This window comes from Callorhinus ursinus, unplaced genomic scaffold (genome assembly GCF_003265705.2).
Source record: "Callorhinus ursinus isolate GAN/ISIS: 27379988/994484 unplaced genomic scaffold, GSC_fseal_2.0 scaffold12, whole genome shotgun sequence".
NCBI classification, from domain to species: Eukaryota; Metazoa; Chordata; class Mammalia; order Carnivora; family Otariidae; genus Callorhinus; species Callorhinus ursinus.
In genome coordinates, this window is record NW_027397074.1 from 8488557 (window position 1) to 8505152 (window position 16596).

Here is a 16596-nt window from a genome sequence, read left to right on the forward strand (position 1 = left end):
TTGTGAGCCAAAGACATTAGATGGATGATTATAATGGCTAGTGCCAGCAAGCCTGAAAACCTTTTTACCATAAGAATATACTAAACCCACAGAATAGATAGGTGATTTTTCTGGGTGCAAGGCAAATCTTCATCTGATCAGTACTAGAGACATTTTATTACAATTTGCCCTTTTGATTCTTTTTTTTGGTAGGGGGGAAGGCTTAGAATGGAAAGGAAGAATGGGTTGAGGGAGGCCAATTCAATTAAGAGCCTATTGCTCTTGTGTGTGTGTGTGTGTGTCCCAGATTAGCTGAAACAGGTCGCATTTACACCTACTTAGCATTTGTCCAGGATTTTCATTTCTATTTAATGTATTAGTATTAATATTTATATTAAAATAATCAGGGATGAGTTTGTTAGATCTACTCTTTTTATTTGCAGCTTCTGTCACCATCTGTCAGGAACCTGGTTATACCTTTAAAACAACATTTAGTGACTGCCTTTTCCTGTGCCTTTTCAGATTCAATGTAACTAATACCTCCCTTTCAAGGACTGCATGGGGGTGCTCACTGATAAAACCAAGTACTCTTGTACCTGAGTGGCTAGGGACAGTTCACTCTTTGCAGTTTCAGGTGGTGATGGGACACCAGTTCTCTGTGTTTAGGAGTCTGGGTTTTTGTTGTTGTTTGTGTCTGTTTTGTTTCTTAAATTCCACATATAAGTGAAATCATATGGTATCTGTCTTTGTCTGACTTATTTCACTTAGCATAACTCCCTCTAGGTCCACCCATGTTGTTGCAAATGGCAAGATCTCATTCTTTTTAATGGCTGAGTGATACTCCATTGTATATATGTACCATATCTTCTTTATTCTTTTATCAGTGGATACTTGGGTTGTTGCCATATCTTGGCTATTATAAATAATGCTCAAATAAACATAGAAGTACATGTATCTTTTTTTTTTTAAAGATTTATTTATTTATTTGAGAGAGCGAGAATGAGAGAGAGAGAGTACATGAGGCGGGGGGAGGGTCAGAGGGAGAAGCAGGCTCCCCACCGAGCAGGGAGCCCGATGCGGGACTCGATCCCGGGACTCCGGGATCATGACCCGAGCCGAAGGCAGTCGCTTAACCAACTGAGCCACCCAGGCGCCCCTACATGTATCTTTTCAAGTTAGTGTTTTTGGGTTTTTTTGGGTAAATACCCAGTAGTAGAATAATTGGATCATAGGGTATTTCTATTTTTAATTTTTTGACAAAACATACTGTTTTCCACAGGGATTGCACCATTTTACATTCTCACTAACAGTACATGAGGGTTCCTTTTTTACACATCCTCACCACCACTTGTTATTTCTTGTCTTTTTGAGTCTAGCCATTCTGACAGGTGTAAGGCGTTTTCTCATTATGGTCTTGATTTGCATTTCCCTGATGATTACTGATGTTGAGAATCTTCATGTTCTGTTGGTCATCTGAATGTCTTCTTTGGAAAAATGGCTCTTCAGGTCCTCTGCGCATTTTTAAATCAGATTATTTGTCTTTTCATTGTTGTTGTGTTGCATAAGTTCTTTATATATTTTGAATATTAACCCCTTATGAGAGATATCATTTGCAAATATCTTCTTCCATTCATTAGGTTACCATTTCATTTCATTGATGGTTTCCTTTGCTTTGCAAAAGCCTATTATCTTGCTGTAGTACCACAAGTTAGTTTTGCTTTTGTTTCTCTTGCCTGAGGAGACATATCCATAAATATGTCCCTAAGGACAATGACCAAGAGATTACTGCCTATGTTTTTAAAGAGAGTGTTTTAAAAATCTCTTGCTATAGTAGTTTGGTCATTTATTGAATACTGTAAATTACAAATGTGTATTTTAATGTTGGTAAAGTTTTTTTTTATAATCTTGCGGTAGATTCTTTTGGCAGCAATGGGCTCAAAATATGAAAAATATGTTTAAGGAAAACATATGTTTAAACCTCTACCACTCAAATAAATGAATAATGGGAACTTGCACACACACACACAAAACTTATCAATGCAAACCATTCATCACAGGGGCCCTTAGTAAAGCTAGTAGTCACTACAGAGCCAGAAAACAAGTCTTCGAAGAAATATCAACATATACTTCAAAAGTTAGTACTTATTTTAGGAAGAATGTTTCGAAAGACAACAATTTAATACCTGCAACTCATACATTTTATACTGAGAAGCATGAGTTTTCATTTAGATTAACTGAGTGTTCTTCTGATTTAATTTACTTTCAATCCCAAATTTCTGAGGAACATATGAAAAGTGAAGCAATAGCAATGCTAAGAATTCATGTAGGTTAATTCCAATAATACTTCAGATTTTTTTCCCCCACTCTATTTATGGAGTCAAAGTGAAAATTTCGGAGAAAGTGAAACATCTGGCATTTGCAAATTACATGAAAGTTGTAAATTCAGTTAAAAAGTTCAACATTTAGGATACAGTTATTTATTTTTACAATGATTATGTAAATACAAATTTGGGTGGAGTCAGCATTGTGATAAAAACAATGTTCTGGCTAATTGAAGCAACCTGTTGTGTCAGTTGGCCGTTGGCGTGTTAATGTTGCCTAATAAATTATCCCAAAATTCAGTGGCTTAAAACCAATTATTGATTTGTATGGATGTGTGATGTGCTGACGGCAGGAAGATCAGCTGATAGATGAATGCAGTAATCAAGAGTGAAGGACGTTGGCTTAGGCTGGGATGATAGGAGGGAAGACCTGGGTAGTGACTGGATTTACATATATAGGTCAGCTTTGCTTCACACTGTGGCAGCTCAGGGTCAGCTCATCTGGGTTCCACTGAGCGGACACTCAATTCTACGTGTCTCTCATCTTTCAGCTGGGCCTAGTGGGCTAGACAAGGACCTGTTTTTCTCCTGCTGATGGTAGAGGCTCTGGAGCACAAGCAGAAAAACTGCAGGCATCCTAAAGCCGAGGTTCAGAACCTGCACAGTGTTAAATCTATCCACATGCCACTGGCCTAAGTAAGCCCCGGGGGTGGGGAAGTGGATTCTGGTCAGAATGACAAGGCTTTGCATACAAAAAAAGGATGCAAAGATTTGGGCCAGTTATTCAATCTACAAACCTGTTTGGAAGCAATGAGCTCAAAAACAGATCATTTGAAATTGGCTGTGGTCACACAAAATTAAGTGAATCCCTAAAAGGGTGATGCTCTATAGTCAAAATAGAGGATACGGTTTTACACCTTTTAAAGTTTGTTCACAGAATAAACTACAAACTTTGGGGGATAAAGCTGATGTGAAATAAATGTAAACACGCTTCCGCCTTGAAGTACACGCTTTCACGTGCCGCTTATCAGTAGGATTTTAAGAAATATTTGTGACTTGGAAGACAAAATCTGTACAACAACCTAAAAGGCCTGCAGTGGAATTGAACTTCTTTACAGACAAGTAAACAACAACAGCACAAGCCTCTAAATTTTGCTCTGTTTTGTTCAAAATTAAAGTTGAAAATATTTAACGCAAATGGAACAATAAAAAATGTCAGCTTTTCAAGGTTTTATAAAAATACAATTATTGAGAACAGTGTTAAAAGCAGGAAGGCATTACAATGTATTTGTACAAAAGCAAGGGAAAGACTGAATAAATTAATGATGTGAGCTCAAACAGGGTACAATATTTATGTTCTGAATTCCATACTTGCACTTTGGAAGATGTCAATTTGTGGGATGAATCGTTTGATAAAGGTCTGACTGGATAAATTTATAATTTCTACCGAAGTTGAATGAAAGTCCTACAATTTTAAATACGGTGAAATAACCAAAAAATAATAAAGAGATAACCTATCTGGTAAGTTTTTCTGACAAGTTTTTTCTTATATACATCAAAGAGAGGTTTTCCGAATGGAGACAAAAAGATAAAACCTCTCCAAATATTTAGGTTAAATATTTGCACATTTGAATTGCAAAAATAAAAAAAAAGAATTGACTGTATCCTCCATTTAGCAAAAGTTGCTCAAGTCTTACCAGGAATCTTAGCACCTATAAAGAGATTATTTAATTAAAAAGATGTTGATCTACAGAGAAATAGTAATCTAAATCGTTAACAATTTCAAATTTAGTAACCATAAAACACAATGTTGAAGAACATTGCAGGTAATTACATGAAAACTGAAAATAATTAAGATATTCTTTTAAAAATGCTGAAAAAATACATTCCTAAGAAAAACATCAACGGGGCACCTGAGTGGCTCAGTCGGTTAAGCGTCTGCTTTCGGCTCAGGTCATGATCCCAGGGTCCTGGGATTGAGTCCTGCACTGGGCTCCCTACTCAGCGGGGAGCCTGCTTCTCCCTCTGCCCCTCCCCCTACTGGTGCTCTCTCTCGCTCACTCTCTGTCTCTCAAATAAACAAATAAAATCTTAAAAAAAAAAATCAATGGCATTATATGGCAAACTGAAGAACGTGAATATGTGCCAAAATAATTATTCTACTTACATTTATAATATTCACATTATCAATATAAATAAATGTTAAAATTCTTTAATGACTATGGATAGTCATTATCATTTATGGATAGATGCTATTTTTATTTCTAGAAATCATTATATAGTTTCAGCATTATAATAAATAATTTTGGGGGTAGAGAGACAAACATTTCAAAAAACTATGTAATTATTTTGGCACCCTTTCCAGTCTCAAAATTATCCCTGACTGAGATTTAAAATAAATGGTCAAACCTATATTTCAGTGATATAGGAATGACATCGTAGTTGTCTGAACTACGTAGCTAAATGGTAATTGTCAGAAATAGAGATAGAGCTTAATTATATTTAAGAAGAAAAGTCAATAGGAGGTGAAGTAGACACCTCTAGCTTTTATATTTTGATTAGTAGAACTAGTTGGCTAGTAGAACTAGCTGATTTGTGGAACTCATCAGTTAATAGATGTTGTTGACCTTCATGGGATTTAAAAAAAAGAAAAGGGGGAAAGGTATACAGTTTGCCAGGAGATTAGTTTTCATATACAAGCATCAAGAGACATTGAGGCTCTTGGTGGTCTGAAGCCTCAGAGATGATCATGGTTTTGATATAAACTGAAGGGACAGCTTCTTCCCTAACTGACCGTATCAAAGGCATCTCTCCTATCAAATGTACAGAGTTTTGTTCCTTTGAAACCTCTGAAGAAACAAGACTAGGAAAGAGATAACATTTTCTGTATTTATGTTGGCATGACAGATTAGTTACAAGTTAATTAAAAAAAATACTCTATACTAATTTTCTGTGAGACCTAGGCAAATCAATTAAGAGGCCAGTGAGATGATATAATTTTATAATTCCACTTACCCAGTAAACATAATGCATAATTCAACTAAGTAATAAATCCACTGGAATTCTATGCACTGAGGAAATTAAAAATTAATATATTTGCATTCTCTATTGATTTATTCCTCACGAAAACACAGATACACACACACATACTGAAACCACAGCGCATATAATATCCCAGTTGAAAATGCACAGATACAACCTGTAAAGCTGGGTCAGTCTGGCGTTTTTAAAAGTTTTTTTTAAAAGACTTTTAAATTTTAATCTGGTTAATTTTATTTCTCTGATCTATTTAGTAAGACAGTAGATTTGCTTTAGCACACAGCAGGCTTTTTATGTAATCTCATTATGATTTTCTAAAATCCATGTTTTTGTGATTTCTGTCCTTCAAGATCTTAAATTATTCATTTATTTGGATAGTTTGAAAAGAAATTATCATGTGTGTGCACATGTATGTATTTTGGAAAAGCCTTGTGGAAAATATGATGTAGACCCTTCAATAATATAATGCCTGAATTTACAGGACAGTAAATCTTAGTTCTAAGACTTCTCCTTGTACCTCAGGAATTCTATTTAAATATTACTCTGTATTGCAGATATTTAGACATTGAGTCTGGCCAGGTGCAAGTACGTATAGATAACCAAGTGCTTCCCAGAGCACTAAAGATGGATCAGAAAATAAATGAACTAAGTGGAAACAGAATCAATTAGATTCTAAAGGTTACTAGAAAGCTAATTCTTTTTTTTAAGATTTTATTTATTTTTGAGAGAGAGAGAGAGAGAGCACACGAGGGTGGGGAGGGGTAGAGGGAGAAGCAGACTCCCCGCTGAGCAGGAAGCCCAATATGGGACTCAATCCCAGGACCCTGGCATCACGACCAGAGCCGAAGGCAGACGCTTATCAACTGAGCCACCCAGGCGCCCCTAGAAAGCTAATTCTAAAATTAACATGGGGTTGTATTTTTCTGAACCTTTAAAACTGTTATCAGTCATATTACTTGATGCACTCATGTTTCATGTCTGGAAAAGTAACTTACTCATTATGACATTAAAATACAACAGAAACCTCCTTTCCCATGCCTGGTGAGAATATCCCCTCCCCCACCCGAGGTCATCATTTACTTTATTATACTTGCCTCCCCTCTCCCACGGCCTTTCATTCTCAGCTGATGCACATCTCACCTCATGGTTCACAAGGTTACTACAGGGAAACCCCCTCACATTCCCAGCCGCAAATCTATTCATTTCCTCTGCACTTTTCTACTGATCCAGAGGAACTGTCCTTTCAAGTCCATTCTTGACTGTGCTGGATTCCATCCCCTTGTGCCTTTTCAAGGACTTCCCTGCCTCAGTCATGCCTCCTCTTTCCCACCTCCTCAGTCTCTTCATCTTTCCATCATCCATCTTTTCCTCTCTTTTGGAACAATTCCATCAGCACACAGAGGTTCTCTGCTATTTCCATTTTTAAATCTCTTCCCTAACCCCTCATTTCCTCCAGTTACTGTCCTGTTTTCCCAGTCCTCCTAGCAAACATTCTCTGTTTAGGTGCCGTATCCTCTCCAACTCTTTATTTCTCCAATTCATCCCTCAAACTCTACGTATTTGACTTCTTGGCCCCTTCCACTGACTCTGTTCTTTTCAAGGTCGCCAACTACCTCAGAGCTGCCAATTCCGGTAGTAATTTCTCTGCATTTAACCTACTTGGCCTCTGGACAGCGTTCAACACGTTGGCAATGCTGTTCTGGAAACCCTTCCTCCCGAATTCTGTGACCTAACATCTTTGGGCTTTTCCTCCTACCTCACTATACCTCAACGTCAGCCTCTGATTTATGCCCTTTCTTCTACTTCTGACCCAAGATTTAGTTTGCCTCCTCTTCTTTATTATCCACATCTTTCCACGGTTATTTTTTCTTTTTCATGGCTCTAGAGAGCACTTCTGTGCTTCCACACCCTAAATGTATTTGTCCAGGTCAGACCGGGGGGGACCTGGGGGGGAATTCTAGATCATGCATTCTAGACTCATGTGTTCAACTGCCTGCCTGACATCTTCCCTTAGAGGTCTAATTGGGTTGAAATGTTCAAAAGGGAACTGAATCATTCTCCCCACGGATCTGTTCCTCTCCCGGCTTTCCCATCCTATGCAAGAGCTCTGCCATTTATCGAAGCAACAACAACAACAACATCTCAAAATGATGCTTGACTCCTCTCTGTTCCACACCATCATCCCTGGCATGCAGTTGTTTACCAGGTCCTGTTCACCTAACTCTAAAATAGGTCGTGAATTTGTCTAATAGATGTCCGTTCTAATTCTGAACTGAACCTGCCCTGTTCTAAGTTACCTTCCTGCGTTTCCTAAAATAATGCAAAAACTTTCTAATTATTCTCCCTTATTAACAATTCTTTCATTCCCCAAATTGTGGCAAAAGTGTTCTTTTAAAATAAATAAGATCACATCGCCTCTCGGTTTATTCTCTTCTAATTGTTCCCTAGTTTGTCTTCCCATGATCCAGCCCTATTTACCTCTGCAAACAGGTCCTCGGAATCACCTCTGGGCTCCATTCCATGCTTTAGCCCCCTAGCCTCCATCCTGCTCTTCCAGTGGTCATGTTCCTGATTGCTGCTTGACATGAGCTTCCTCCCACCTCCAATCTTCACCTGGCTCATTCTCATCCCTTGTATTTCAGCTTGAAGTTCTCATTTTTGAAGAATCCTTCCTTCCCCCATGCCATTTAAAGCGGCCTCTGTCTACTACTTTTTATCTTCTCTGTTTATTTTGCCGCTCACACTAATCACCACCCAAAAACATTCTATGTGGTGTCCTGTTCACTGTCTGTCCATTTGAATGTTCATTTAAATGGAAGCTCCCAGAGAACAGGGACATTATTATTATTTCTCTGGACCAGTGTTATATTTTCTTAGGCCAGGCCAGCGTCTGCCCTATATAGCACCTGAGAGGTAATTATTGACTAAATGTATGCCTAAATGGATAGATTATTTATAAAGCATATTTGTTATATGAAAAAGGTCAAGGAATGTGAAATTGGATAGCATCACAGTCTAACCCAAACTAAGTGCCCCAATACCCTCAATTGTATGAAAAACCAGAAAATAAAAAAAAAATCCAAGAAGACATGGAATAACAGCACAGTTGAAAGAATAAAAATAAAACAAATGTATTAAATTTAGAAGGATCTTCCCCCCTCTTTTTGAAAAGTTCCAAAGAAATGTATATATAATTACAGAAATCTTATAAAATATACATAAGAAAAATAAGATTAACCTGCTAATCCATCAGCTGATTAAAACCTCAATTAATATTTTATTAGACATTTTCCAGACTTTTCCCATAGAGATTTGCATACGATTATTCAGCACTTGAAACTCGGCTACTGCAAATGAGGAACTGAGTTTTTTGTTTACTAATTCACTTATTTATTTTTAATAAAATAAAAATTGAAACTAAAGCACTATCAAACGTTTTTTCCAAAAACCACTTTATTGTTTGGTATGAGTACATTTTGCTTTAATGAAAATATGTCTGACTTGAGATGTGCTGTGAATGTAAAATATGCACTGGATTTTTTTTTTTTAAGATTTTATTTATTTATTTGACAGAGAGAGAGACAGAGAGAGCAGGAACACAAGCAGGGGGAGTGGGAGAGGGAGAAGCAGGCTTCCCGCTGATCCCAGGATCCTGGGATCATGACCTGAGCCAAAGGCAGATGCTTAACAACTGAGCCACCCAGGCGCCCGGGCACTAGATTTTTTTTAAAGTGTTTATTTATTTATTTACTTAACAGAGAGCACAAGTAGGGGAAGCAGTAGAGAAGAGGGAAGAGCAGGCTCCCTGCTGAGCCAGGAGCCCCACGTGTGACTCGATCCCAGGACCCTGAAATCACTACCTGAGCTGAAGGCAGACACTTAACTGACTGAGCCACCCAGATGCCCATATGCACTGGATTTAAAGACAATATAAAAAATAGTGCCAAAGACCTTAGTAATAACTTTTTTGTGGATTACATGTTAAAATGACAGTATTATGGATATAATAGATTAAATAAAATATATTTTAAAATGTAATCTACTTATTTTTAGTTTTTTTTTAATAATAGCTACAAGAAAATTTATTTATTTATTTTTAAAGGTTGTATTTATTTATTTGACAGAGAGATAGCGAGCACAAGTAGGGGGAGCTAGCAGGCAGGGGGAGAGGGAGAAGCAGGCTCCCTGCTTGGCAGGGAGCCTGACACGGGGCTTGATCCCAGGACTCTGGGATCATGACCTGAGCCGAAGGCAGATGCTTAGTGACTAAGCCACCCAGGCGCCCCGCTACAAGAAAATTTAAATTATACATGTAACTTGCATTCTATTTCTATTTAATAGCACTTCTGTACATATACACATACTTTTACATATATATATTCACATGTGTTTTTTAGAAAACATACTTTTATCAATTATTTCCTTGACTGAGTGATATTGTACAAACATCTTTTGAGGTCAATAAATACAGATTATATTTAGTCTTTTTGAATGATTGTTTAGTATTTCACTGTGTGGAATACTAGATACATACTTTTTTACTGACCATGTAGGTGGTTTCTAAATTTTCACGTTTATATACAAGCTAGGAGAAACACATTAAGGGATATTTTTATTTGTGAGGGATGCTTACAAAAGCCAAGTACCTTTTATAAGTTTTAAAAGAATTGGAGAAGGCCAGGAGAAATCTTTAGAAGATGATTAAGGCAACGAGAACAATGGAAAGCAAAAGCAATAGTGGATTAATAGTGATCTCTCTAAAAGTCAATTTCGTCATAAAGGGGAAAGAATGGGATGCAGAACTGGTCACAGTGGGTTCCAGGAGGAGCACAAGTGGTGGCAAGAAGAGTTTTCAATGGCAGAGGGAGCAGTGACAGGGGACAGAGGTGGCAGAAATCAGCAACATGAGGGTTGTCTGAAGACATTTGGTCCAAGCGACCTTACCCAACTCTTACATATACTGTTGTAATAGAAGGAAGTTCCTAAGGATAATAAATGAGATCTGACCTGTTTCATACCTTTGGTTTATTAAGACATAATGTAAATAGCGTATATTATAAAGATTTCTATCAACAAATTTAAAAAAAATCTATGTAACAGTTCCAAGTGGGAAAATATGTTATATGATGAGTTCACCACTCTGAGAAGACTTTAAAATAATTTTAGATAAATACTGCTATTTAAAAAACAGAATACAAGGCCATGGGTATGAGGGGCTGAATGCTCTGCCTATCGCTGTTGTTATCTCTGAGATGTCCTGAGTACGGTCTCAGAAGACACAGAGCCTATGTGCACTGGTCCCCTGGTCCTGCCCTCCTGAGAAGTGTGTCTTCTCAGCCACATCTATTCTGATGTTTCCCACCTATGTAGGCCAGCCCTAGGGGTTCCTGGATGGAGGTGGGTGGAATTGCTCTCAGCCCAGTTCAGGTCTCTGTGTTCCATCCTATTAGATCTACCTCAGGTATCCAGAGTCTGTAACAATGTTACCTCCAGAGAATTCAGAATGCACAACACATTAGAGAGATAGAGTAGGACTTTCTTGATTTTCCAAGTATTCTTAGTATACTCTGTGCTTAGTGTTTCTGTATTGTGTGAATTACATACTCCCAGTGTTCCAAGGCCATTGCTTGGTTCTTAGACGGCAAAAGATTCAAGTTTAACACAGAGAAAATTATAGGTGCAGAAGAGGAAATATTTTATGGTATTACATAGAAATAAAATATAAATACTCTATTTAACATTGCTAGAAAAAAGCCTTTTCAAATTCGAACCCATTATGCTGCTTACCCTATAAATAAAATCATGTGACTTTCTTGGAAAAGAGCAGTACAGTAGAGTCTTTTTCATTCGTTTGTCTCATTAATAAGGGGTTTGCCTCCTATATCCTACACTGGAATTTACTACAATTTCCTGCAGTGTAATGTGTAATGAGTGGGATTTAAGAATTGTTAAGTTTCCAACAGTTAAACCTTTTATATCAATATACTGGAAATTCAGTTAAAAGCCGCTCCTCTTTACATCATCTCTGGAGTGTCACAGAAGCACAGAGAAGCTCTGTTCTCTGTTTCTGGCCCTGCTAGTTACTGACTATTTCACCAAGGGTAAGTCATTTGATCTCTCTAAAAGTTAATTTCCTCATTTATAAAATGGGACAATAAATCCTCTGCTGCCTACATCACAGGTTGTCATGAGAATCAAATGAGGTAAAACGTATAAATACATTTACAAACCAAAAGAGATATTATTCCTGGAAGCTTAGAAAAATGTTAATTGTAATATCAAGTTCTCATTTTGTAAATATTTATTAGGAATCTTATGATTGCAAACAATAGAAATCAAGTCAAACTTGCTTAAGGGGGAAGCAAAAGGTAGACAGAGGTTAGTATTATAGGGATACAAAACCATCTCCTGGTATCCAAAACCAGGAGCACATCAAAGTCATCAAGCACTAGAACCAGTTTCCTCTCCTTCTCTCTTCTGTTCTGTTTCTCTGAAGCATTTTTTGAAAAATACCTAAAGATAGGTTTCTTCTTCTCCTTGAATGAAAATGTGGCTACCCACAAAGCCAGAACATACATTTTACAGATCCCGCCACCTAAAGTTGTTGACCTCTCATTTCCAACTACAAATTCACAGGGAATCTCATTATGTTTGGCTTATGTGCCCACCCGTAGTCCTATATTGTGATGAACAACAAGGACAAGGTAAAATGGCTGGTGAGAACTGCTCTCTATTTTGTTCTCCAACAGACTGGAAAGAGAGACACTTCTTCCCTCCCAAGAAAAGGGATTGTCAAACGTAAAATCCCTGAAGTATCCATTACTATCCTAAATTTTCCAAAGCACTTTTTCATGTGAATGAAATGAAAACAATGTATTATCTTAACAGATAGAAACGTAATTTCTCTGTGGGATAGAACTATTTTTGTTAAGGGGGAAAATACCTTGGCAAGCTATTTGAAAGAGAAGTGAGATCCTGAGGGTGTGAGTGCCAGCTGAGTCCCAAGAACAAAAGAGTGCTGGAGGGTCCTCTACTTCACAAAATGAAAGGTATTTGATTTTTCTTCTAAGAGGATTGAAGAGAACAAAAGAGCAGTTTGGTGGGGAGCGCGGCGCAAAGGAACCAAGAGATGCTGGGCAACAAAGCTCCATGGAATAAAGAACTTGTAAAAAATCTCGTTGGGGGGCGCCTGGGTGGCTCAGTTGTTAAGCGTCTGCCTTCGGCTCAGGTCATGGTCCCAGGGTCCTGGGATCGAGCCCCGCATCGGGCTCCCTGCTCGGCGGGAAGCCTGCTTCTCCCTCTGCCGCTCCCCCTGCTTGTGTTCCCTCTCTTGCTGTGTCTCTCTCTGTCAAATAAATAAATAAAATCTTTAAAAAAAATAAAAAAATAAATAAAAAATCTCGTTGGTTGTGAGATACCCCCAGCACTCCCTCCCCCCCAAAAAAAAAACCTTTAAGAAGAGAAACAACCCATATGTGATTTTTAGGTGTTTCTGAGTAATCTGGATTATAGGTCTGCTCTGTGACCATCACATGAATGAGGGGTGTGTGTGTGCGTGCGTGTGCCTCTGTGTGTGTGTGTGTGTGTGTGTGTGTGTGTGTAAGTAAACAAAGCACGTCTGGACCAGATCAGTAAGAAACAGAGGAAATGTAGAAAAGCAGAATCAGAGGCACTCAGGGCAGGGAGAGAGCAGCTGACTCAGGGTTATGAATGTATTATTTCCTATGATCTGCCCAACAACTTGTCAAGTGATTAACACAGATATCATTACCATGGGACAGATGAGAAAACTGAAGATAATCACCCAATGGCTTACAGCACATTCGTTTCAGAACAGAACTAAAGCCTAGGTGTCTCCTCACTCCTGGGCTCATGTTACTGCATTGGATTTACTTTGCTTCCTTCAAATGTTATGACAATACCAGAACGGTGGTAGCATACTTTATTGGCAAGAAAGGAAGACATTTCTTTAATGAAATGCTTTTCATGCTTTTTAGTGCTTTTAATGAAACCACTAAGATTACCTCTTGTCCATTCATCCATTCATCTAATAGGTGTTTGTTGAATTCCTACTCTGTGACCAGCGCTATGATATGTGATAATTCTTTATTCTGAGTAAAAATAGCTTGACCAAAGTGAATCTTAAAACTGAGAAATAAAATGACCAAATAGTAACAGAGGACCATGCAATTCACAATGTTCTTGATTTTTTTTTTTTTTTTGTATTCTTTGAAATTGCAGTGTCACGCAAAGTCTGATCTGGTTTCAGTAGCAGAACCGAATAGTTAAAAATCCCAAACTAACCACATCAACACTCATATGCTGCTGCTGGGAATACGATGGTACGGCCACTTTGGAAAACAGCTTGGCAGTTTCTCAAAAAGTTAACTATATAGTTACCATATGACCCAGCAATCCTACTCCTAGGTATATGGCCGAGAGAAAGAAAAACCAGGTATTTAAACAAATACCTGCAGATGAATGTCCATGTCAGCACGTTTTGCAATAGTTCCTCGAAGTGGAACTAACCCAAATATCCACCAACGGATGAACGGTAAAATGTGGCGTATCTATAAAATGGGATAATATTATTGAGCAATAAAAGGACATGAAGTACGGAACAGCATGATGAGACTTGAAAACATTATGCTAAGTGAAAGAGGCCAGATACAAAATACACGTTGTATGATTCCATTTACATGAAATGTCTAGAATAGGCAAATCCATAGAGTCAGAATGCAGATTAGTGGTTGCCAAGGGCTGGGGTGAGTAGGGAATTGGGAACGACTGCTAAAGGGTACAGGGTTTCTTTCTGGGAGTGATGAAAATGTCCTGAAATTAGGGGTAATGATGCACAATTCTTGTGAATATGTTAAATCCATGTGAATTCTATACATGGATTACATCTCAATTTCAAAACTAATCACATCATAGTTCTACATGTGTACAAAGTGAGGACAAATAAAATTATCAACATGAACACTGACCACACTGCAGTCACAGTACTTTTGTTACATTTTCTTTTCAGTGTTTTCCTGTGCTATCCAAAATGCCCTTCAGTGAGTCACTTTCTGTTAGAAGTCTCAATAATTTTATGGAAGCCAAACTTCTAAAAAGGAGCCAATGCCCTACTTTACCTTTCTCAATATTCTGGCTCTATCTCTGAATAAGCTTTTTGTTGTTGAAAAAGCAATTGTTAATGGCTCAACACAATATAGGTCAGTTGTCCATCTCTGCTTTGAGAATTGCTAGAGATTAGGGTAGAGCTTTGAAATTATTTTAAATTTTACTTTCGAGGACCCAGAAATGCTTGAAAGTGCCCTGACAATATAAACACTCTTACTCATCTAGAAGTTCCCAAAGAGCTGTTTCGAAAAGGAATAGGAACACTTTGTGAATCAAAGCCCCACACTGTCACTAGCTCTGCAGCCCCGATATCCCAAGTAGAGCTTTGTAGAAGGATGAGGTTGAATAGGGGCTGAAGCTTGAGGACTAGCAGCACCTCCCAGTCAACACACATTAAAAATTCGTGGGGGGTGGGGAGGCACCCGCATGCCTCCGTGGGTTAAGCATCTGACTCTTGATCTCAGCTCAGCTATTGATCTCAGGGTAGTGAGTTCAAGTCCGTGAGTTCAAGCCCCACACTGGGCTATGTGCTAGGCGGAGAGCCTACTTTAAAAAAAAAGAAAAGAAAAAAAATTCATGCGCTCAGGCTTACTTGGGGAAAAAAAGTGTACCCCAGGCAGGCCTTAAGCCAATTTGCATATTTTATGCCTGTCTTTTCACAGGACATTTAGGACTTGATCTTCAGCATTTGACTAATTACCTCTCCATTTTGCCTGCTGCTGTAATTGGGTGCATGGAAAATCTGGAGAGTTTCATGTCTTAAAGTCCCTCCTGTGATTTCTTCCCCCATTCAGTGACCCTGAACTCTTACAAAGAGCTCATTTCTTAATAACTTAATATAAAGCTTATTTTGTCCCATTTAGTCCCTAATCCATACATAACCTAATAAGGTAGTGATATTGAACAAATGCTTGCAAAACTCCTTACTACCATTATTTGGAGTAATATTGCCAATAACTGTAATTAGGACAAAAAGGCACTTAGTGCTTCCCCGAATCCCTTTGGCCTGGCTCCTATTCCCAGTCCTGATCAGTCCTTCTGTTGCATTTCCTACTGAGCAAACAAGAGGCACACATGTCAGTTTCACAGCTGAAACAGAGAGCCAGAGTGAAAGAAAAAACAGCTGAGCCAGCAGGAAGCAAAAACTGAGGGGGAGGTGTCAATAGAGATCTTTTTCAATCCAACGTAGTAAATAAACACATACCCTTTAAGAAAGCCAGGTAGCTCTTTCCTCGAGAAGCTGGCCTTTGCTTCAAGCTTGGCCCAAGGTTCAGTTGGCCCTTTATCAGGACAGCATTTTAGGAATTTTGGTAAAGTCAAATGTGGGAGAAAGAAAAAGTTCCCCATTCTTAAGCTTATTCTCAAAAAGAAAAGTGGGAAGCTTGAGACCCGTGAAAAGACAAGGCAGATAGGAATCACAAAAATATATTCAAAAATTTAGGATTGGCCATCAAAAAAAAAAAAAGCATTGGCCATCAAGACACACATGGATACTGTATCACAAATTTGACTAGAACCTAATCTCCCCTCTTTGGATTTTATGCAAATCCCTTGTCTTGGCTCTCAAAGCCCTCAGTTGTCTTCTCTACCTTAATCTCTTCTCTTTCCCAGGCAGCTAAAGAGTGAAATACTTAAACTCTTGGATCTGACAAAGCAAAAAGAAAAGTACTGTTTAACTCTGAGCACATGGTGTGCCAGGAATTAGGTTATACATTGTTATTTAATCATCCCAGCACTTCTGCTTATGTGTTCAGTTTTGAAGAAAAAGTTGAGGCTTACAAATTCTAATTTAGAATAAAGTTAAAATAAATTCTGCCCATCTTTGAATGGTCTACTCATCACTATCTGGCCTACCTTGCAGCCCTCACCTGTCTTGTCTCCTACCCCTCATCTTCACTTTTATACTTCAAACCGCCCTTTGGGTTCCTAGAGTGGGCCAACCTTAGTTCTACCCCAGGGACTTTGCACTCGCACTTTGCCAGTGAGGGAGATTAGAATCCTCTTAAATCTGGTTCCTTCTTATCTTCCACTTCTTAGCTCAAAGTGTCACCTCCTTGGAATGATCTCTCTAAATAGTTGGCTAAAAGTACCTAATTCTTCTCTCAGAGTAACTTCCTGTTGTGGCCATGGA